The 23,305-nt window shown below is 34.8% G+C and overlaps 1 pseudogene; it reads left to right on the forward strand.

Annotated features, from left to right (window-relative positions):
• The first annotated feature begins 344 nt into the window (after positions 1 to 344).
• Positions 345 to 21,091, forward strand: LOC121207954 (UTP:RNA uridylyltransferase 1-like; annotated as a pseudogene).
• The last annotated feature ends 2,214 nt before the right edge of the window (positions 21,092 to 23,305 follow it).

Consider the following 23,305-nt stretch of genomic DNA (forward strand, 5'->3'; position numbering starts at 1 on the left):
GTTGACCTGTTGAAGTTGAGCAAGCCCCCGGTTGATAGAATCCAAAAGCATGGGGCTACTGAGTTTAAGGCTACTGACAGTAATGATGCCGAGCAGGCTGAGTTTTGGCTTGATAATACCATTTGTGTATTTGATGAATTTCGTGCACACCCGATGAGTGCTTAAAATGTGCTATATCTCTGTTACGTGATTCTTCCTACTATTGGTGGAATACCTTGGTTTCAGTTGTGTCGAGAGAACGGGTTACTTGGGAATTCTTTCAAACCGAGTTTCGCAAGAAATATATCAGTTAAAGATTCATCGATCAGAAACGAAAGGAATTTCTCGAGCTCAAGTAGGGTTCTATGACAGTTACCGATTACGAGCAAAAGTTTGTCAGACTTAGTAGATATGCTCGGAAATATGTTTCATCTGAGGCAATCATGTGTAAACGCTTCGAGGACGGGTTGAGTGAGGACGTCAAACTGTTGGTGGGTATTTTTGAAATCAAAGAGTTTGTAGTGCTTGTCGAGCGAGCTTGTAAAGCCGAAGAGCTCTGTAAAGAGAAAAGAAAAGCTGACGATGGAGCTAGAGAGTTCTGTAAAAGATCTTCGAGAAAATTCTTTCACCAGTCATCGAAGAAATTTAGAGATGACTCAGGCCGATCTAAGAATACTTCGGGTTTTTCCAGACGTGACCGTGACAGACCCCCTGTGAGTGCACGAGCCACCTCTGTTGCTAGTGTCGGCAATGATTGTCAGGACAGATCTGAGTGCAAGCATTATGGTAAATGGCATTCAAGAAGCTGTAGATTTCATGACCGCTCTTATTTCAAGTGTGGATCAGCTGATCATTTTATTAGAGACTGTCCGAAATTAGCTGAACAGAATACTGATCCGAGTGGGAGACCTAGTAACACTGCAACACGAGGTAGACCACCTAAGCATGCGGGTAATGCTAGTGGAAATCAGAGAAGGACCAAAGATACTGTTGTACGTTCTGAGGCTCGTGCTCCTTCCAGAGCCTATGCTATACACGCACGCGAGGATGCTTCTTCGCCAGATGTTATTACCGGTACTTTCACTCTTTTTGATACTGATGTTATTTCTTTGATTGATCCCGGTTCTACTCATTCGTATGTGTGTGAAACTTTGGCATCTAGTAAGACTCTACCTATTGAGTCTACTGAGTTTGTGATTCGGGTGTCGAATCCTTTGGACCGTTATGTGCTAGTTGAAAAAGTATGTAAGAAATGTCCCCTGATGATCCGAGCTTCTTGCTTCCCGACTGATTTAATGTTATTACTGTTTGACGAGTTTGATGTCATTCTCGGTATGGATTGGTTAACTGTGTATGATGCAGTAGTGAATTGCAAGCAAAAGATAATTGATTTGAGGTGTTCAAATAATGAGATAATTCGAGTTGAGTTTACCGATTTGAATGGATCACCGGCAATGATATCCCCGATGTTGGCTCAGAAATATGTGAAAAAGGGGTGTGAAGCATATCTTGCTTACGTACTGGATAGTAAAGAATTAGAGAAGAAACTTGAGACTGTGCCCGTGGTTTGTGAATATCCGGATGTGTTCCCCAAGGAATTACCTGGATTACCACCTGTTCGGGAGGTAGAGTTTGGTATTGAATTAGTACTAGGGACTACACCTATTTCGATAGCTACGTATCGTATGGCACCAACCGAATTAAAAGAATTGAAATCTCAGTTGCAAGAGTTGACAGATAGAGGTTTGCTCGACCGAGTTTTTCTCCCTAGGGTGCACCAGTGTTGTTTGTGAAAAAGAAAGACGAAACCATGAGAATGTGTATTGATTATCGTCAGCTTAATAAGGTAACGATAAAGAATAAATATCTGTTGTCGCGAATCGATGATTTGTTTGATTAATTGAAAAGAGCCTCAGTATTTTCAAAGATAGACTTGAGATCGGGTTATTATCAGTTGCGAGCTAGAGACTCTGACGTGCCTAAAACTGCTTTTAGAACGAGGTACGGACATTATGAGTTCCTAGTGATGCCGTTTGGCCTCACTAATGCCCCTGTTGTTTTCATGGATTTAATGAATCAGATTTTTAGATAGTATTTGGATCGGTTTGTAGTCGTGTTTATAGATGACATTTTGATCTATTCACGTGATAAAACTGAACATGCCGAGCACTTGAAGATAGTATTACAGATTTTGCGAGACACGCAATTATTTGCGAAGTTCAGTAAATGTGAGTTCTGGTTGAGGGAAGTCAGCTTTTTGGGGCATATTGTATCCGCATCGGGCATCCGAGTTAATCCGAGTAAAATTTTAGCTATACTCGATTGGAAGCCTTCGAGAAATGTTTCAGAAGTTCGAAGCTTTTTGGGACTTGTTGGGTATTACAGACGGTTTGTGAAAGGTTTCTCGATGATAGCGACACTGATGACAAAGCTGCTTAAGAAAGATATCAAGTTTGAGTGGTCGGAAAAGTGCCAAAAAAGTTTTGATCAATTGAAAACTCTTTTGACTTAAGCTCCAGTTTTAGTTCAGCCAGAATTCGGTAAAGAATTTGTGATCTACAGTGATGCGTCTCTGAATGGTTTGGGCTGTATGTTGATGCAAGAGGGTAGAGTTGCAGCGTACGCTTCGAGACAATTGAAGCCACATGAGAAAAACTATCCGACTCATGATTTCGGTTAGCTGCTATTGCTTTCGTTTTGAAAATTTGGCGTCATTACTTGTTCAGGGAAAAATGCCATGTGTATTCTGATCACAAAAGTCTTAAATACTTGATGACTCAAAGAGATTTGAATTTGAGACAAAGACGTTGGCTAGAATTATTGAAAAATTATGAGCTTGTCGTTGATTACCATCCGGGAAAGGCTAACATGGTTGCTGATGCTTTAAGCCGTAAATCACTGTTTATTTTGCGAGCAATGAATGTGCATCTATCTGTGTCCGCTAATGATGTGTTAGTAGCAGAATTAAAAGCAAAACTGTTATTAAAGCAACAAATCTGTGAAGCTCAAAAAGTTGATGATGATTTAGTTGTAAAGCGAGCATTATGTGTTTCAAAAGAGGATTCAGAGTTTTTGATTGATAGCAATGATTGTTTGAGGTTCAGAAATCGATTATGTGTTTCGAGAAATTCAAAGCTTATTCCAATGATTTTGAACGAGGCTCATAGCAGCCGAATGTCAGTTCACCCGGGTATTACAAAAATGTACAACGATCTGAAACGTCTATATTGGTGGCATGGTATGAAGCGAGACATTTCTGACTTTGTTTCTAAGTGTTTGATATGTCAACAAGTAAAAGCGGAACATCAAGTGCCTTCGGGATTACTTCAGCTGATCATGATACCCGAGTGGAAGTGGGATCGAGTCACAATAGATTCTGTATCTGGGTTGCCATTGTCTCAGAACAAGAAAGATGCGATATGGGTTGTTGTTGATAGATTGACAAAGTCGGCTCATTTTATTCCCGTACGTACGGATTATTCACTTGATAAGCTAGCTGAACTGTATGTTTCTCAAATTTTAAGGTTACATGGGGTACCTACTTCTATTGTGTCGGATAGAGATCCGAGGTTCACATCGCGGTTTTGGAAGAAATTGCAAGAAGCATCGAATACTAAGTTGCATTTTACCACCGCTTTTTATCCTCAGACCGATGGTCAATCCGAGCGAATTATTCAGATACTCGAGGATATGTTGAGATGTTGCATCCTTGAGTTTAGTGTTTCGTGGGAACGATACTTGCCTTTGGTTGAATTCGTATATAATAATAGTTTTCAATCGAGCACCAAGATGGCTCCTTACGAGGCTTTGTACGGTCGTAAATGTCGTACACCTTTGTTTTGGACCGAACTTAGTGAGAATAAGATTTACGGAGTTGATTTGATTAAAGACGCCGAACAGAAAGTAAAATGATCCGTGAAAGTCTGAAAGCAGCATCAGATCATCAGAAATCGTATGCAGACTTGAAACGGAAAGATATAGAGTATCAAGTTGGAGACAAAGTGTTTCTTAAAGTTTCACCGTGGAAAAAGGTACTCAGATTTGGCCGTAAAGCCAAATTGAGCCCAAGATTTATCGGACCATACGAAATTTTAGAACGGATTGGGTCGGTTGCCTATAGACTACTTTTGCCACCTGAACTTGAAAAGATTCACGACGTTTTTCATGTTTCAATGCTACGTCGGTACAGATCGGATCCTTGTCATGTGATTAATCCATCAGAGATTGAAATTCAGTCTGATTTGAGTTATGAAGAGGAACCGGTTCGTATTTTGGCTCGTGAAATAAAAGAACTACAAAATAAGAAAATCTCATTAGTAAAAGTACTGTGGCTCAAACACAAGGTTGAAGAAGCGACTTGGGAGCCAGAAAACTCAATGAAAGAACGTTATCCTAACCTTTTCACTGGTAAGATTTTCGGGGACGAAAATTTCTTAAGGGGGGAGAGTTGTGACAGCCCTAATTTGACCCTAGTCGGAAAGTGGTTTCGGGACCACAAAACCGAGTCACAAAAATAATTAGGTGTTATATTCTGTGCTTATTATATGTGAAAGTGCATGTGGGAAAATTTCACGCTTTGATTTTTGTCATTTGTGAGAGAAATTATTAAATAGGACTAATGTGAAAATTTTTGAAAATGTGATAGGTTAATTTTGTAATGGCCAAATAATTTATGGTGTAAATAGGTGGATTTGCACGTCAAATTTCCCACTTTAGTTGTAGTGGCCGGCCATAATGATGTTGATAAGCAAAATATGCATTATATATTAATATTATAATAGTAATGGCTTAAATTATGAAATAAAAAAATTAATTAAAATAAGAAAAGATGAATAAAAGAAAAACAAAATATTTTTGGTTCATCTTCTTCCTTAGCTTAGCCAAATTTTGAAGAAAAAGGAGAGATAACATTCGGTCACTTTTGAGTTGGAATTAAGGTAAGAAATTCATGTTAGTTTTTGAAATTTTAGCATAAGTTTAAGCTAGATACTAAGTCCCTTACTTAGCCCATGTCAAAATTTTGAATTTGGTGGTGATATGAGTATTCAGCTATGGAAGATGTTACAGGGAATGGTTGTTGTCTTTATGTTTTAATGAATAATTGTGAATGGGTGATGTTTGACCTAGTTTAATGTTCATATAGGTGGTTTGAATGATAGAAAAATTGACTTGTGTATTTGTGAAATTGCCGAATGTGAACTTGGATAATATTTGAGTAATGTTTGTGTTTTAAAATCATGGAATGGAGTGGATGCCTTGAATGTGATATGCACAATTATAAGTTGAATTAAGGTTTGATAAATTACCATTTTCATTGCCGAATATGTGCTTAGTTAAAGAAAAATTTGTTGTTGGATGTTTTAAATGATTTAGATAGTTATAAATTAAGTTTGAGATAGGTATTATATGTTTTAGGAAAGGTTAATGTTTTTGGGTTGAATTTGTGTGGCTGGTTCGGTTATGATATGCATGGATAAAAGTATAAGTGTATTAGGTTGTTGTATTAGTCAATGTGTTGTAAGGAAATTTGATGCCTAAGGTTATTTTGTTGTATCCGAATTTGATAAATAAATAAAAAATGTTTTAATATGTTTATATCATGGTAAGATTTAAGTTTTGATTTTATTACAATTTGTAATTCGGCATTTGTTCCATGATATAATATTTGGATGTGTATGTATATAAATTAATGAAATTCAGATATGCAAGGTAATGAGTTAGGAAAATGTTCCATGATAGTTTTAGTCTATTATTTAGGAATAAATGCAATTGTTAAGTGTAGCTCTGGAAATCTATGGTAAGAACGCAATATGAATCTAAATTATAATAGCATATTCGAACATGTCATCTTATATATTAGGTTGTATGTGTGATTATTTATCAAATTATATACTAGCCATATAAGTTTTGTGTTTGTGTATGTGAGCTAGATATACAATGAATATTCGGCTATGAAGTTTAAGGGTTAAATCATAGGAACTTTGATGTTATACATATTCAAATTATTCGGTCATTAGGGTTATATGTACTTTGGCTATGGGGGTTATGTGTTAAGGTAAATTTCTTAATGTGATTAAAAATGTGTATGACCAATTTTGTATTTGAGCTAAAAATAGCTATAAGACCTATTAAATTTCTTGTCATATTCGGCCATAAGCTAGCATGATGAGATTTTAATAAATTAAATTTTGTTTGAATTAGCTCAAGAGCATAGAGAACCAATGTTGGACAGGGGAAAAGAGAAAGTAGTTGAATAGTCGAATCGAGACTGTTCAAAAATATTCGAGGTAAGTTTTAAGTAGTTAAATATATAATATTCGATAATGACATGACATATTATGAGAATTAAGTATTACTTGACATATATGTATATGGCCGAATGGCAATTGTAATGTAAGTAAAATGTGATATGCTTTCATGATCAAATGATAGTGTTAGATGAATATGAGTAAGATGTTACGTGTAAACTATCAAATATTAGATGTGAGTGATGAAATGAGATAAAAGTGAATAAAATGTAGGATGATATATTCGAATAATGCTTGTACCCAATTCGGTGTGATTGTGTTATATGAAACTTGTTGATTTGAATATCGCACAGTACTATTCGGGCCTTTGAGCCTAGCAGGCTATAATGCCGGTGAAATGATATCGGGCTTTGAGCCTAGCAGGCGAAATGCCAGTGAATGAACTCGGGTTTAAAACCTAGCATGCTAAATGCTGGTGATTTGATAAAAGTCTAAGACTAAGATACCTCGTGTTTAGAACGGGAAATAAATACATTCAATAAGTTAAGTTGGCCAGGTACGTATTATGTATTTATACGTGAGTTTGATTGGAATTAAATCATAAGTGTATAATGTGATACCTAAGTGAATAAATGTTATAGTTATATTTATGATCATGATGCATTTTGTTAAGATGTGAAAGTATGTGAAAGCATTTGACTTATTTATGATATATGCATTTAGTTTAAGTGAAATAATAATGCTAAATGTACATTATGCTCATGTGTATATTCAGCCAAATGACAATATACCTAGAAAATGGCCTCTTGAGAAATTGAATAATTAATGTATGATTGAGTGTATTTGTTTGCACTGCTTAAAACTTACTAAGCTTATGAAAGCTTACTCCGTTTATTACGTTTCTCTGTTTTATAGATTGTTGATTCCAGTTACCTGCTCAAGGAGGGGATCGTCAGCAACTCATCACACTATCTATCATTTTAGTACTACTATATTTTGGAGCTAGTATGACATGTATAGAATAGACTTAAATGAATGATATTTTGAGATGTCTTTGTATATAAGCCATGTGAATATGGAAACTTTTGAATGTCGATACAAGTTTGAATTTCTATCTTTGATTGTGTTTGGCTATGCATATAATTTCAAATGAACTTATGTAAATGTGAATGTACAAATGATAAGTTTTGGATTAGTAACTTTTCATAACCTACTCCGGCGACGGATACTGGTTATAAGGGTGTTACATTGATTAAGTCCCAATTTGTTTCTAACATGTGATTTGTTCTGAAATGTCTGGTAATACTCCATAACCTTGTTTCGGTGACGAAAAAAGGGTTGGGGGTGTTACATTGTGTAACATCCCTATCCTGTAACCGTCGCCGGAATAGGAAAGGGGAGTCACAGGATAGACAGAGCATTTCAAAGTAACACAGATTCATAGATATCATATAATATCAATACATAAATATTCATCCATAATTCATCCATTAAGATGGTCTGCGAGACCTAAAAAGTACATTTAGGGAAGGTCAGAACTAAACCGAACCCTTTCAGAAATTTCAGAACTTAATCAATATTTTCAAATATGACCAAGTCACACGTCCGTATGACTAGGCCGTGTGACTCACACGGGCACATGACTCACACGGGCACAAGACATGCCCATGTGGTCCAACCGTGCCAAAAAAAGGTCCTATACTGACTTTTTAACACGGCCAACAGACACGGCCGTGTGCCATGACCGTGTAAAATTTAGCAAGCTATTGACTTTCTCACACGGTCACAAGGCACGCCCGTGTTCCCTGGCCGTGTGGCACAATGCTGGCTTGGTTTAAGCCAATTTTCCACCCCATATGGTTCCAATCCTACAAACATTAATATGAAACAAGTATACCAACATTTCCAACCAATTCAATGCTCAAATATGACCAAAACACATTAGAATAGCACATTTCAAAACATGCATCAAAACTATGCACAAAACTTAACATTTGCTAGCCAATTGACATGGCATAACATATATACAATTCAAAACTTAATACATAGACATTCTAGCCTATACATGCCATACTTAAAAATATTAACACTTTCAAAGGTACCAAAAAAGAGCTTGATAGTGTGCTGACAATCCTCGACTATCCCGAGCCTTCAGTAGCTACGATAATTGTAAAACAGACAGAAATCACACAGAGTAAGCTACGAAGAGCTTAGTAAGTCAAATAAAAATTCCCAACTATTATAACATAAAAATAATAGTAAATGGCTAGATTTCACAACCATCTCATAGAATATTTCCTTACTTAACAGAAACATAGTCTTTTCTATTCAGAAATCTAGTACGATACAAACGTACTTGTTTGCATTATACATTTCATATCTCATACTTTATCATCGGACAATCCAGAAACGGAATAAATATTCACAGACAAGTACAATGCCGATGTCCCAGACGTGATCTTACATGTAATTCAGTATCGATGCCTCTGTCCCAGACAGGCTCGTACGAATTTCGGATGAAAATGAGTCGACTATTTGACTACTTTGGACTTCCCTCGATCTAAGTCCGATTTTCTTTGTTCTTGATCTAATACAATATAAATTTGACCATTTAATCATTCATTTCATTCAATTTAATCCATATACACATATTTAGGGCACTTTACATTTAGCCCTTACTTTTTCACACTTTGACAATTTAGTCCATTTTTCACAAAATAACCAATATGTAAAATTTCTTTGCAACAAGGGCTAGCCGAATTTTCATGGCTTCTATATAAGCCCATACAACATGTTAAATTCACAAATTAGTCCTTCAAAACCTTATTTTCACAGATTAGCCCAAATAGCTCATTTAATCAAAAATTCAAGAACAAAACATATAACTCATTTAACAAGCCTTCATAATTCATCCAAAAACATCACAAAACTCATGATATCAACAATGGAATTTCATGAAATCTTTAATAGAAACAGAAATTCAGACATGGGCTTTGAAGAACACGAAACAACGATCACAAAAACGTAGAAATTATCAAAAACGGACAAAAATTTGTACCTTAATCATAGATATTCATGGCCGAATAAAATGAAGCTTAAAACCCTTTCTTCTTTTCTAATTTCGATAGAGAAAGATGAACAAAATGGCCACATTTTGTTTTGTTTTTGATTAATATTAACATGTTAATCAATTTCCCATTTTGCCCTTGTTATTAAAACATGAATTTCCATCCACTAATGCCCATAATTGTCCACCATTTAAACAAATGGTACAATTGACATGCAAGGACCTTTATTTTAAAAGCCAAGCCAAATAGGTGCTTTATCATCTAGCATTCAAGTTTTATACTTTTCGCGATTTAATCCTTTTTCATAATTAAGCACAGAAACAGACAAATTAAATCACAGAAACTATACAGATATAAATTCACATATCACAGACACAGAAAATAATATTAAAATATTTTTCAGACTCGGATTTGTGGTCCCAAGATCACTATTTCGACTAGGGTCAAAATCAGTCTGTTACACATTGAGTTTGAGGAAATATCTACCTATATTCTCATATATTATTTATTTATTTATTTAAAGCATGTATTTTTGCATCCTATCAACTCTTTTTTTTTATGGGAAATCTTGTGTGTTGTATGGTTATTAGTTAAAGAGGGTGGTGAATCTTCTAAAGCTAAAGGTAAAGGAAAAGTGGAGAGCTAGGCAAGAAACTTTGTTGGTGTTCTTCCATCAAGGTGATACCCTCTAACTCTCCTATGCTTATTGATAAGCCATAAACATGATGCTTGTGTGATAATGCATGTATGTTATATGTCTTTGGGTGGAAATCATGTTTGGATGATTTAAAATAAAGCTAAAAACTTAGATGTGAAATCTGTCAAAAATAAATTATTACATGAATAGAAAGTTTAAAAATTCATCATAAATTCTGTAAAAATAATTAAGAAGTGATCTATACATCATTGTAACCATGAGTCAGTCTAGTTTTTTTTAGAATAAACAAAGATCGATTTCAATTTGTATTTCAAAAGATATGATTTTTGAGTGTTGAAAAGTCATAAAAATCTATCAGCAGAATTTTTATAAAACAGATTTAGCAGTGACTTTGAAAAATCACCAAAAATTTCATAAGATAAAATAGGAAGTGAGCCTTATATCTCTATAACAGTGCAGAAATCTAGTTTCGTTTAAAACAAATGGTGCTCGATTTAGAATTATATATTAAGAGTTATTAATTTTTGAATGAGAAAAAGTCAGAATGTCAAGGTAGCATGCTGTCACATCTCATTAGTTAATATTTTAGCTGGAATGATAAGCATGTTGTGAAACACCCCAAACCCGGCCCATATGTTACGGCCGAATCCAGTGTGTCATGTTGAAGCGTTACTGAAAAACTCATGTTTTATCTAAAATCTTTCTTAGCGTTAAGAGTATTTTCGTTTTAAGTTAAAGTGAATGGAAGCTGTGCACCAGGTAGGAAACCGGAAAAGAGGAGGTGAGTCCATTGGACTGCTTAAGTACCAAGCTCCTTTCGGATCCAATCCTAGACATGCACACCACCATTGCCATACCTTAACTTAGTGTATGTTCTTAGGAAACCAATTCAATTAAGTCCAGTTTAAGGAAAAATGATTAATTTTGGAAAACGCTTTCGTTGCGAAAGTTTTGCTTTGTTGTCGTGATATTTTAAAATCAATTACTATTTTTGAAAATGCGCCCTAAAACTAATCAGTTTCAGTGATTAAGATAATATCATACCTATTCTAGTAAAACATATTAAAACCATTTAAAATCATTAAAGCGGCCTTATTACAACTTAAAACCCAAATCATAAAAGTAAATGAAAACTAATTAAATTATAAGAAGAAAATCAAGTTTGCAGTACGTGTGGCCACTCCGAATCCCTCACAGCTCCAAGTCCACTATGGTTGGGGGTTACCTGCATGGATAAAATTAAGGGGTGAGTTTGGGAAACTCAGTGTGTAAATTAACCCAACCATAGTCCAGATTAGTTCAAACCACAGAAACAGATTAAGTTGGGCCTTAGCCCTATACAGAATTCAGAATGAATCCCATAGACCTATAACAGAAATAGAACAGATATCATGTGTGCAGAAAACCCAACCCATATCCATCCATTTACACCCCCGTGCCAACCTTACACCATGTGGGGAGACTACTCGACCCACTCATCCGTCTACATGTCACAAGTATGCAGCATGGCTGCCAGAACAGATATTGTGACAGAGTCACCACATACAGATAATTGTAGCAGGGCCACCAGAAACAGATATTTGTGGTAGAGCCACCAGAAACAGATATTTGTGGCAGAGCCACCAGAACGCTTCCTCCATCATTATAACCCATATCCCATGCAACAGATATACATGTCATGGCATACAACAAACAGAATCAGAATATCATGCATTTCAGTCAAAATTAACCCTAAGGGTATAATGGTCATTTTGTACCTAGGGGTATAATGGTAATTTTCATACTTAGGTTATTTTAGTAAATTTACCTATTTTATGGTTTACATACATACTACAGCCATTATCGCATCAACAAAAACACTTACTGTGCGTTCTTACCGATTTGGGCCCACTGGCCCATTACCCGTTTTTGGCCCATTAAGCCCAAATATACCGAAGTGCACGAAATTGTGCACTCTGCAATCCTATCACTTGAGATTACCAGGAATAGCAATTCAAACCATCTCACGAGCGCTAGCACGCTCGCAAGTCCACAAAATACCGGCTTTTCGGCTTTTGCCGATCTAGCCTATGAGTGATTGTCATTTACACACCTGTTTGCGACGAAACGCTGACGAGTTCCACACACACCAGTTGCCTACATTCAGTTACCAATACATTAACTATGAATCCATAACAACTTGTATACAAAACTCCTTACCCAAAAGTCGACCATCAACACTTTAGGCACTAGAGATCCTACCTTTTCCCGAATCTAGCGACTAGGTTTAGATCCAGTCGTTCCACTTGTCCAAGCCTCCAATTAGCAGCCTCTAGATCACACTATCATCACAATAAAACAATTGTCACAACCCTAACAGCCATAGGGCCCAATCAATAGCCTCCCTAAGCCTTTAGGGGTTTCAACTTTTCTAAAACCGGAAATAAAGAATAGGTTTGAAAACATACCACCGGTTCCTTTAGTCAACAATTCCAATTTAGTTCCTATTCGATTCTGATACAGATCTAACCCCTCAAATGTTAGCAGAAATCCAATCTTTAAAGGTCCAAAGATTCGGCTATGCCCCTAAGACTATGGGGTTTTCGGCTTTTTTTGAAATAATGAAGAGAAAGATGAAATATGAGAGTTGCAGTGGTTTTGTCGACAGGACTTTAGGGTTCAGAGGATGATAGAATCGACCAAAAAGATGAAGAAGAATCAGAGTGTTTGGCTAGGAAAAATCGGCACAGAAGAAAAAACAGGTTTTCGGGATTTCGGCTTTTATGGCAATCGGGTATAAGGCTTAGAAACAAATGGTAAGGAAGTGGAGTTGGGTAGAATGGTAGAAAGATTCAGCTATAGAGGAAAATAAGAATAAGAGAAAATAGATGAAGAGAGGAAAAAAGAAGAAGAGAAAAGAATTGTCAAAAACGGCACCCCTTACCCAAAAAGAAAAAAAGAAAAAATAAATCCTAAAAGCCAAAGATATATGGCATTTATTAGCTATGACCGAATGAGTGTATATCGGCATAGGAATTCTTCCTAAATTTCAATTCCCCGAATTGCTTCTTGATTTTTGACCAACTTCAATGTTTGAATTTCATTCAAACTCCTAACCGATCAGCCCACCGCTTGCACCGCTTCAGCATGCTGCCAAGAGACCTGAACAGACCCCAACTCTTTCCCCACGCGTGCAGAAAAAAATCCCAACCTTACGTGCGCGAGATGAGGCTTGAACCCCAGACCTCCGTTCGCCCTGCACCCTTGCGCCTTCGTTCGAGCTGCTGGCTACTGCACCACGCTTTTTCCTTTACTAATATATGGTCACAACTAAATTTAACCTTTAACCCGCTTCAGTTCTGGCCTGTTTAAAAATAAAATTCGCCTTCCCCTATAATCGAACTCATAACCTCCCGGCAGGCCTAGCACGCTGCTGCCACTACATTGAAGCTCTTCTCATGATATAATCTACTCACAATTAACTTTAGGACTTATCTGCAGCAGTCCCGGTTCGTTTAAAAATAAAACAAAATATCGCTACTTACCAGACTCGAACCCCTAACCACATGCACACTCTTAACACCTCCTTGCCACTTGACCACGTGCCTTTTTTGTGTCACCTTTCCTCCCGAGATATTTATAAGGCCTCCTTGCGGCAATCCTTGGTTGTAAAAAAAAACAACCATTTGCGCACGCCGTGCCTTGAACCCAGGCACCTCCCACGCCCTTCTAGCGTCCTTAGCCACTGGCCAGATGCCTGCTTGTGCTAAAACTCAGCCCAATTTATTAATAAAGCCTACTGCCCAGATTCCCTTAAGAGGCGAAATTTAAGAATTTTGCTAAAGCTATGGGCTGAGCCCTGAACCTTTTTCCCACACTATAACTCTTCGTAATTTATTTAATTGATACATTAAACCTACATAATAATAATAATAATAATAATAATAATAATAATAATAATAACAATAACATCCAAATTATTCAGACCGTCTTCTACCCGAACCCAAACTCAAGGCCCATTACTTCCAGGCCCAAAAATCGGAGCGTTACATGTTGAAACGAGTATGAGACTCAAATGTCATGGTTGTATTTTTTTGATTATATGTTTAATGCTTTGTTTGCGCTCAGCCTTCAGGCTCTAACCTAACTAGCGGCCATGAGTGGCGTTCGGGATAACCCTACGGACACCTGAGATTATTTGACTAGCAGCCATGAGTGATGCGAGAATATTCGGATACCCGATTATTTGAGTAGTATGTACAATCTAACAAGTTTGACAAGTTTGATATGCAAGTGATTTGGTTATGTAGATTTAATGACTCGTGATTTAATTATTCGATACTAATGTCTTTTTCTATGTATAAATTTGATTTGCATGCTTATATTTATGAATTGCTTGAAGTATGGTAGATTTGTTGTGTACCACTGAGCCTATAAAGCTCAGCCTTCAAATTGTCTTAATGTTCAGATTTGTAGACTTTTGTTCGTGTCCAAAGAACATCATTGACGAGAGACTCCTAGTATCACGTATTTAGAGTACAGTACCTTATCTATTAGTGGGCATTGTATTCCTAAGGCCTTACTTGTATTTTTTTGTAGGTCTGTAACGCATTTATCATTTTTGTTATTTTGACTATTTTGCTATACGATGATATTGGAGCTCCACATATTTTGTATAACTACTTTTATTGGTATTTTTCTCTTATATAAAATGTATTTCAATGTTTAAAATTATTTGAAAATTTTGTTGGGTTACTCTGGTGACCTAATGTAGCACCTTAGTATTCGAGTACTCCATTTTCGGGATTAGGGTGTTACACTCACGTTGTTGCCCCAAAAGACCAATTGATATCGCCGTCACAGTAAATACCTTTCCATGGTTCTTATTTCCCTAATCCTCCTCCCATTACCTCATTTACACTACCTAACTTTGATGCTCGATCACCGTAGTGTCCCCTCCATAAGGCCTAGAGCTTCGCCCATGACAGTATCTAATAGGATCACTCCCCATTTCTTTTCCTAACTTTATCTATCCCATAGAGGTTTTTCCCATGGTTATCATGTAATCATGCACACATCTACTTCATGCATATTTTCATTCAAACTGTGAATACTCATGTGAATATACTTTGCATGGCATACTTAGAAAACATCAATCAGAACAACCATGGTTGGAGTTTAGAAACTCACCTGAAGATTCATCGTTTCCAAAATTTAGCTTTCTCGAACACCAGAGCTTCCATTCTTCTGAAAGCTAAGCATTACAACAAAATATCTACTGGTTAAACTTGCACTTCATCTTAAAATATTAAACTTTCATAAGCATGCAAAACCCCTAAAATGGTTTTGAAGGTCCGTAACCATATTTACCTATTTTTACACACACAGAAAGGCTAAGAATCTTACCAGCTTGCTAGTTTTCCTACTTTTCTATCATCATCTTCATGAAGTCTCCTCCCTACAAAACCTTCCATTATTATTCTTTCTTCAAGCTACCGAAGAAGATGAACAACAAAAGAAAATGAAATAGATTCGGGAAGAAAATCATCCTTGGGAAGTCATTTCCCAACTATTTATAGTTATTCCTGCTCTATTACCAACCTTATGAGAACCATGCATTCACACCCATTTTGTCCCCCCCCTCCGGCAAAAGAACCAACTAATTATTTTTTAACCAAATCATGGATCTTAACCATGTCCAATTCCATTTCTAACTTTCATATTTCTTCTAATAGAGGCCGCCAACCTGTGGTCTCTTACAATTTAATCATCAAATTATTCCAAGTTTTCAAGTTAATTGAAAATCGGGTGTTATAACTAATTTGCAACATTTTCAAAATTTCAAATTAAACATATCCTAAATGAATCTTTCAAATATTCAATCATGCCATAACCACTCAAATATTATTATATAAAATTTATTTTGAGTATTAATCAAGTTTATGAAAGCTCTTTTATTGACATATGCATAAAATAAGACCAAATTGTAAAGTTTTGAAAATTACAAAGCCAATGTTGTGACGTCAAACCACCTGATGTCACAGCGTCACATATTGTCCATTCGACGTTGCGATGAGGAGATGTGGTCGTTGGGACGAGAACTTTGTTTTCGGTGAAAATTAAGCCATTTGGTACCTATTTTAAGCCAACTATATCATTAACCCATTTGGTGCATAATTGCACATCCATACCTGCACAAAGCTGACCAAAAATCATCCCAAAACAATACAATTAACCATTTCTGCATCATTCAAACTAATATGCCATAAGTTGGTACCAAATCAAACCAAAACAACTTCACATGCTTTTAAACTATCCCAACCAATAGTTAACCATGCCATTTCACATTCATCTTAGTAATACAATGGTCATATATCTAATTTGTTGCCTTACCAAAACAAATACATTACATACTTATACACAACATTAATTTCCATATTCAAAATGGTCATTTATAATGACTTACATATAAGGCTTATCATATAGCAAACACATACATTTATGCAAAATAAACATCAGTATCCCAAATAAACTTTAACTGAAGTTTAAACCAAAACCATCCATTCACAAAATGTCACATATATAATCACCTATGTATATGCCACAATACCGAGCTTAATCGAGAAAAAGTCTACCGAGTTGATAGAGGGATAGTGTGAACTCTTAGGAGATCCGATTTACATGCTCCGCAAGTCAACTATATAAAAGAGAAGGAAAATGTCGGTAAGCATTTCAAATGCTTAATAAGTTTAGATAAAATTTTACTTAACTTACCTTGATCAATTAACAGTTTAAAACAATTAAGACATAATGAGATTAACATGGAAATCCTTTGGCATCCTGTTACTTTCACATGTACATTAACAAGTACATTGAAAGGTTGGTTCATTTACATAACATGAATTTATAACATAATCAAATACATGTTTAATAAATCATTTCATAACATGTAATAGCCCTTTCATAACTCATTTGCAAACACTTACATGTATATTTATTTTCATTCATGTACCACCATTTCATCCGTTTCATTTTCCATTTCACTTTTTATTTTTTCTCGGAGAACTAAAATATATTGAACTCGAATATATGAGACTAATTTGCTCACACAAGTTGTAGGTTAGGGTTGTTCATATAAGTGTTATTCGATGCTGCTCATTCAATCTGTAGAGAATTCGCAACATATATGAGATCTCAACCATTGATAAATAAATCCCTGATCAGTGCTCGATCTGTATCATTTGGGTCTGTTTTTACAAGCTATAGAGTTGGTTTAGCTATACAAGTTTTATTCGATGCTGCTCACTCAAGCTTTCCGAGCATCCGCAATATATGTTGGATCTCAACCATCGATAAAGAATAATTTGATGTTGTTCAATCAAGCTGTTGAGAATCTGCAACATATATTGGATCTCAGCCATCGATAAAGAATGATTAGTACTCAAACAACTGATTTCTTTTTGAACCTTATTGGCTTGCCATTTCGTATTTTAATTGGTTACTAAATTCTTGTGGGACTTATTCTATACTTGTACAATTTAAATCTCTATAATTGTATACACATTTTATATTTCAATAGAAATCTTTATACCTTTTAAATAGTCTAACATCATCATGTACATATCATCCATTCGTATAACAATTTCACATCCATTTGATATTATATATCTATTCGAATTTAGTCCCTAAAACCAAAATAGTTATATCTTTCAAATTAAAGCTTCAATTTACAATCTAATTTCAATTACATCATTCCTTAGTCCTCTATCATCTATAATTACAAAAATTTAATATCAATTTTGAATTTTTCATACTTTAGTCCATATGTTCAAAAACTAATTAGGCCATATATTCAAAAACTAACATTTAAACTTTACAAACTAATCATTTTTCATTTTTAAGCTTAAAACCTAACATTTTAACACCAAAACTTTAAGCATTCATCAATGACAGCATTTTATAATAGTTTTGAAAAATAACACTCAGATTAGCTAAATCGAACTACAACGATCTCAAAAACATAAAATTTATGAAATACGGGCTTTGAAATGCTTACCATGCAAAAGATTAAAGTTGAAGCTTCCAAATCTTTTTTTTCCTTCACTTAGGGTCTGTTTGTTTACCAGGAAAACAATTTCCGGAAAATATTTTACTAGTTTTACGCTGCTTGTTTGATTGAAAACATTTTACATATGGAAAATGTTTTCAAAAACACGGGTAAAATGTCTATGCTTTTAAGGAAAATGTCTTACCGATTTTTGTCTGTAAGACATTTTCCAACTCTTACCAATCTTTCCTAACAGTTCTTCATCTTCCTTCTTCTTCATCCAGGTAACTTTTCTTCTTCTACTTCTTCTGTTCTTCATCTTTTATTTTCGTTTTTCCTAAGTTGTGTCCGTCGTAAATCTTCTCTTCTCAGGGCTGCTGTTTCATTTCGCTCAAATCTTCCTCTTCGCAGGGTCTTGGCTTAAGGTATGGTATCTTCTTTATGTTCATTTTAACCGATAATTTGGGCAGTTCCCTAGAATTTTATTAGATGATTTCCGAAAAATGATATCCATCATTAACTTGGGAGAAGCAGAAAATTATATCAGCCCAAAAATCTATGGCTGCTTTCACCTCTTTCTCTCTTCTTCGGTACTCTTTTATCTGTTTATATTTTGTTAATGTTAAGGACAGAGTGATAAAGTATTGATTATGGGTATTTGATTTGGACAGTAATTATGCAACGAGTGGAAGGATTATTGCAATTGTGAGAGCCTCACCATGACTCTCTTATTCTCCCACCTCCATCAATTTTCTAAAACCAAATCACTCACGCAGGTATTTTTCTTTTCTTTTTATTTGGTTGGGAAGTTCCCTTATTTTGGCATTCAATTGATGATTACTATTATTATCAAAAAAAAAAATTGATGATTACTATTATTCTTTTCGTTGTCAGTTGGCTGATCAATGAAATAGGGGTAAAGAGAAGGTTTAATTGGGTTCTAATTCATTGTAATAAACTACATATGTGGTGTAGCGATAACTTTTTTCTTTGAAATTGATATATAATGTTTGCTTAGATTTTTAGTTTTTTTTTTATTTTAGATGGCAATTTTCTGAATTCGCTTTGTTTCAAGTGATTTGTTCTATTTATTCATAGCTGCTTCTTAGGACTTTGGTTTTTTATTTTTTACTTTTAAATAGGCCAATGTTAATGAGCCATGATTACAATTTGTGCACTCTGCAGGCTTGTAATCTTGATAGGTTGATTACAAGTGGCAATAAATACATTCTTTTTTGTTTGCCTTTGTGGATGATAATTTAATATGCGAAAATCTTCTGCCGAAATTTGATTAGTACATTCCCCTTAAGTAGTCTCTATTTTACAGCCCTTAAGATACATCATCTGATTTATATTAGTTTGAGAAGTTGCGGGTTTTGAGCCCCCCTCCTGTTTCCATTGAACTTTCTTACTTTTTGTTGTCACTTCCAGCTGATATGCTTTCGTAATCTGTATAGAGAATTTGCACTTGAAGTTAGACTCATAATATGTATGGAGAATATTGCAATTGAAGCTTAGACTGTTTATGGTTAAACTTTACAATAAAATTGAGTATAACTTGTTGTTGGCCTCATGTACAGGCACTGACTCGTGCTAAGATCCCCATAGTAAAGCTTATGAATCCAGTGACTGGAATTTCCTGTGACATATGCGTAAACAATGTTTTTGCTATAGTAAATACAAGGCTTCTACGAGATTATGCAAAGATCGATGTAAGATGACGACAGTTAGCTTTTATTATGAAACACTGGGCCAAGTCCAGAGGAGTGAATGCAACTTACCAAAGAACTCTATCTAGCTGTGCGTGAGTTGTTTGCAACTATAATGCTATTCCTATAGCTAGCAACATCATTCCTGAGCAGCATATTTCAATGGTGTTTGTGGTTAGTCTATTTGGTTTGCTTTGAAATGAATAAAAACATAGATAAAAGTATAAGCTGTGATGATGCCAATTTAGGTAGGATTCATGTATCTAGAGATAGGGTAGGACACATTTCAGGTATTGCTTAATTTAACTTGCAGCTATAAAGTCACCTGTTCTTGTTAGTTATTTATTTATTTTTATTAATATTTATTTTTATTAATTATTATTTTTAACTAGTATTTTTTTTTTGCAGGTATGTTTTGATGTGCATTCATTTCTTACAGCAACGTAGACCTGCTATCCTTCCATGCTTGTAGGTGTGTATGCTTTTTGCTTCCGATATCAATTTTTGTTTTTAATTAGTATTTGGATTTTTCCCTACCTTTGCTACGACATTGTTGGTGTGGGCATTCTTTAACTATTGGGCATATACTCATGATTATGCAAATTTAGTAATATATGTACGCACAAGAAGCTTGATCAGGTGAGATGCAAACTATTATCTTTGAGGAATACTAATAAAGTTTGAGGTGAAAATATAAAATGTTTTTTTCATGGTTTCTAAACTTATAAGTACAAGTTAAGATGCATGTATCTGGCTTCGTTTTAAATACCTTCTTTGGGTATTAGTTGCATCTTGTGGTGAATGAATTATTTTATTAACAGATCCCATTTACTGTAGTAAGTTATTAGCAGGGAGAAATATGAGTGCACTCTTTTAAAATGGCTTGTAATTTACAAATGATCAATAGATGCTATATTTGGTTTTGCATAAACCGAGGACTAAATAGTTGTAGGTGGGGATAAAATAAATGAATTCTACAAAACCAAAACTTTTTTAATTTGATGACTCCATTTGTGCAGTAAGGGAGAAAAAGTCTGGACAAGAAGAATTGGCAATGATCGTCATTTAATCTGCATAGAGGATCCATTTGTGGTATCTCATGACCTTGGTTGAGTGGTGGACAAGTTAAGCATTAAAGTTCTAAGAGAAGAGTTTGAACAAGCGGATGATGTAATGCAGTATGATCCAAATCCTTGGATAAGACTTTTTGAACCTTACGTCCTTGGGTAACAAAACCTTGTCCAAGTGTGTTAGAAAATCAATGGTTAAAGTTATTTGGTTGGTTTTTGTAGTCGGTGTGCTTTGCGTCTTCCATAATCTTCAATTTTGTCCTTTTGAGTTCACAACCATTTTAAAGAAGGTTAAGCTTATTATATGTAATCAAGAAAAGAAATTTCCAAACATTTTATGGCTGGATGTTAAACAAGTTGTAATTAATTGATTGATAGTGTATAGAAATTCTTGTATGATCCAAACATATTCATATCAAATGAGTGTGTTATATCATATTTGGGTTTTCAAGTGAAACAAACAAAATAGTCTTATTATATACATCTAATAAATCATTGCAATATATGTAAAAACAATTTAAAATATAAATTTATTATTATTAATATATATATATATATAATAAACTCAATTAAATAATAAAAAGATAATAAATTCTTAAATATATATTTGTTTAATTTAAAACAGCTTTTATGAAATATTTTCAGGAAATATGCCAAACAACAGAAAATATTTTACACAGATTCATCCAAACACTAGAAAAGTAAATCATTTTCAGAAAAGTAAATCATTTTCCAGAAATTATATTCTGAAAAATATTTTACTGGCAAACAAATGGAGCCTTAGTTTCGTGAAAGAGATGTTGAATAGAAACAAAAATAGTGGCTTTGTTTCTTTTAATTATTTTAAGATATAAAACATAATAATTTAATTATAACATAACATTATTTTTAAAAATACCATCATGCCCCAGTCCACTAGGCTTTCAAAAGGGCTAATTTCCACTTTGAACTTTTTTGGTTTAATGATAAACCTCAAAAGTAACTGTAATACCTCAATTTTGCCCGGCTCATTGGAAGCCAAGGCATAGTCCAATATATCCAAAATAATAATAAAAAGTCTTTATAGTCCTTTTACAAATGTTAAAAACCAGCAGACCCACTGTTACAACCCAACCCGTTACATTACAGACCAAGACTCAATTAAACTACCTAGCCAAGAATTAAAATGGCCCAATTGACCCAAATTCTCAGAGGCCCAAAAATTAGAAGCATTCGGCTAGGGTTAGAAACCCTAGCCCTCTCCTCTTGCCGCAAGGAGTTTCTAGAGGCTTCGGGCACTTCAAACGACGTGGCCATCTCAATCGTCACCACCAAGCATACATTGCGCCACCATCAACACGCAAGACACGCCAAAATCCGGCGTTGGCACCATCAACGCTCAAGACACGCTAAAATCCGGCGCTGGCTCCATCAGCGCGCAGACTCCAGTGATTGAGCGAGATTCTCGTGGATTACCTGCAAACAAAAGGAAACAAAGACAGCAAAACAAGGCAAGAAACACGATAGATTTTCATACCAAATTTGTAATGGTAACAGTGGCTATAAAAGCCCGAATCAAAACAGTGTAAAGGCCTTTCTTTTTTACGGAATAAAAAATACCCACAGTTATCCAAAATACCAACAGTCTCAACAGGTGATTTAATCGCATCTCATGTTTTATTTTAAACAGATATGAATTATTCCAACATATACAAGTAAGGAGCTAAAGGGAAAAAAGTTACCTGTGGAAGGACGAAGGTTTTTAAACCTTCAGACCACCGCGAATAGCGGCGCGTGAGGCGCGTGGACGAATACAGCCCGGTGGCCGGAGGCCAAAGCCGGAGAACCTTTCCCTTCCTCTCTGCAGAGTTTTTTTTAGTTTTTTAAAACAGAGTAACAAAAATGATTTTTAAGCTTTAAAAGTAGCTTATATAGCCTAGATCATACGGTGTCGTTTTAAACAAGTAGGATCCGCGCGTTAACCCGATTACCCGGGAAGGATCCGTGCATTTTTGAGAATTGGGTTAATTACCCAATCGATCCTTCTTCCCTTTTTGTGTTTACAATTAAGCTTTACTCTATTTATGATTTGGCCTATTATTTTATTTTAATTTTAATTTAGTCTCGATGGCTATTAAATTGTATTCTGGAAAACGTCGTCGTTTTGGAAAATAGGGCAATTTGCTCAGTGAGTCCCTCTAATTTTGCGCACGTTTTAAGTAGGGCCTTATTTCAATTTTTATTCCTTTCAAAATTTGCCCCATAATTTTGCTAAACTCCAAATTTAGTCCTATATTTATTTTATTGCTCTCTCTATATATATTTTATTATTTGTTTTATTTTAATTTTACTTCTATAAGATTATTTTATAAGTGTTATTTTTATATGTATTATAATTTATATATTAATTTTCTCAAAATTATTATTTTTTATATGTATTATTATATTTTTTCATATATTATATATTTATTTATACATATTATTTTTACATATAAACTTTCATTATCTTATGCTATATTTATTATATTATTTCCCATATATTTTTATTGTACAATATTTATTATGTAT

This window comes from Gossypium hirsutum, chromosome A10 (genome assembly GCF_007990345.1).
Source record: "Gossypium hirsutum isolate 1008001.06 chromosome A10, Gossypium_hirsutum_v2.1, whole genome shotgun sequence".
In the NCBI taxonomy this organism is placed as follows: Eukaryota; Viridiplantae; Streptophyta; class Magnoliopsida; order Malvales; family Malvaceae; genus Gossypium; species Gossypium hirsutum.